Source organism: Lucilia cuprina, chromosome 2 (genome assembly GCF_022045245.1).
Source record: "Lucilia cuprina isolate Lc7/37 chromosome 2, ASM2204524v1, whole genome shotgun sequence".
Lineage (NCBI taxonomy): Eukaryota > Metazoa > Arthropoda > Insecta > Diptera > Calliphoridae > Lucilia > Lucilia cuprina.
Window position 1 is genome coordinate 16,072,416 of NC_060950.1, and position 2,528 is coordinate 16,074,943.

The following is a 2,528-nucleotide window of genomic DNA, read 5'->3' on the forward strand; positions in this document are numbered from 1 at the left end:
TTTACAAAAAATAAAAATTTTATAAAAGTAAAAATTTTAAAAATATACTCATGGTGTAGGGTATTATATGGTCGGCCATGCCCGACTATACTTTCCTACTTGTTTTGTACAGAAATCATCTGGAGAAATATCAATAAATTTACTATTTTCTTTGTGCAATATTTTTTTTTTAATATCAGTTCATTTAACGTATTGGAAGCTTGGTTATATGCAAAATATGCATGAATTATGCAATTGCATGTTTGATTAGAAAAAGAAATGAATGATATTCTATTAATCTTTTAAGAACCGCTAATTAAAAAAAATTGACATTGTTCTCTTTAAACTATTGTCGTTTTTTAGTTCAGAATATTCCTTTATAATTTTTTTGTTTTTTCTTAAATAAAATGAAGAACAAACACTTTTCTTTACTGTCCTTCAGAGATTAATTATTTTCTAAGCTGCTTTCTACACATTCCTACAAATTGTTTATTAGTTGTGTATATAAGGTTGTATATACCCAAAAGGCTGACCCGGAATTATGTGAACTTCAACCAACGAAATTGCAAGCGTTTTATGTTAAAATATTTGTTTATTTTAGAAAAATATGCGATGTTAAAGGAGATTTAAAGAATTCCTCTAACTTCAACTTTTTAAAATTTTAAATATGTATGTATATTTAAGTAGCAGTCTAATATCTGTATATAGATCTTTTATGTAAAAAAATTATATACAAATGTACATGTGCATTTGGTTTCTTTATGCTTAAATAGTTTAACATTCATTTGCATGGCAAATACTCTTATATTTACATTTTCTTTTCTAATTCATTCTTAAAAGACTTCATTTAAGTAAAATTAATAGGGGCTGAAGCAAAAATTAGGTTTCTGTAGGGGAATATGTATTAAAGTTATAAAGTTATAAAGTATAAAGTTATAAAGTTATAAAGTTATAAAGTTATAAAGTTATAAAGTTATAAAGTTATAAAGTTATAAAGTTATAAAGTTATAAAGTTATAAAGTTATAAAGTTATAAAGTTATAAAGTTATAAAGTTATAAAGTTATAAAGTTATAAAGTTATAAAGTTATAAAGTTATAAAGTTATAAAGTTGTAAACTTATAAAGTTATTAAGTTATAAAGTTATTGAGACAGCTCTGTATAACCGTTCAATAAATTTTATGGAAGAAATCTTATATGGGAGGTCTACTTTGGACCACTTCTCATTAAATTTTGTGTGTAGATTTTGGTTCCTATGAAACGTTTTTGTCGAATTTCATAACTATGCGGCTATTTAAATGGAACTTCATATGAGGATAGGGTCAATTATGGACTGATTCTCAGAAAATTTTGATACAAAACTTTTGTTGTTATACAACTTGTGTAGAATTTCGTCGGTTTATTGGTATTATTTAGACAGTATTGATCATTAAAGTGATATTTTAAAGGGGTCCTGAATAAATGGACTATACATATTATATAGTTTATGTATAATTACTTATAATTTGATCCTTTTAACAGTATTTCGCTTATATAGGGGGTCTTGGGGATATCGTATGCCCATATTGGTAATTTTCAAAAAGAGAAAAGTAAAAACGATATATTCGACTATGCTGAATCTTATATACCCGAATAAAATTCGGTACATAGATCTTTGCACGTGGCTAATCTCGTAGTTTTAATCACATGGCTAGATTATTTTAGAATTTAATAAGGACCCTGTATATATAGTTATCTGGGTTCAATACTAAAATTTGATGTATTACAATTGCAATAACAAAAGCTATACATATATCCCTCCCCCATTTTTTTGAAGGTGGGTACAAACATGTGTTTATATCTTTGCATTGATTTCTTTACCTAGATTAGACCGATTTAGCTAGTAAAGAAATCGACATGGTCATTTATATAAAACTTAGTAATGCCAGCTTTAAGAGAGTTATTAGTATACATATTTGACGTAGTTATTAGTTAAAACCCCCAAGTTGGAACGTTGAATGCTAGGACCAATTTGAACCATATTGTGGCGAAAAGATTTACATGGACAGCCAGCCTGACGGTCATGTCTTAAAGTTTTCATGACATTTGTATCTTCGCTCCGGAATGACCCGAGTCACATTCGACAAAATATTGTTAAGACAGTGACAGATATATCATGTTTTTTCCCCAGGAAAGAACTATCGACCACAGTCGAACTATTACAACAACATGTTTTTATCAACATAGGAAGTGACTCGATCGGTGTACTTTTGAGCGTTACATGGGCCGACTAGCATTAGAGGGCGTGTCAACTCCCATCTGAATGAAATACAGATATACCTATAACTGGGAAACTATTACAGCTGAAATCTTAAAATTTTTATTATTTCCTATTAAGATTTATTTTATTGAATGTAAATTGTTTTCTACTTTTTTCACTGCAAATACGAGTATTTTAATTCTATTATTTCAACATTCTTCACCTTTTCGTATGTGGTAGAATAACAATATATACATATATTTTCTATCTTCTTTTGCCGTTAAGGCTCAACATACATATAGTTTTTTCCAA

General features: G+C 27.9%; 1 protein-coding gene across 1 annotated transcript in view; it reads right to left on the reverse strand.

Annotated features, from left to right (window-relative positions):
* The window catches only part of LOC111680647, an 8,453-nt gene that overhangs the window by 2,008 nt on the left and 3,917 nt on the right, over nt 1-2,528 (reverse strand). The window lies entirely within an intron of this gene.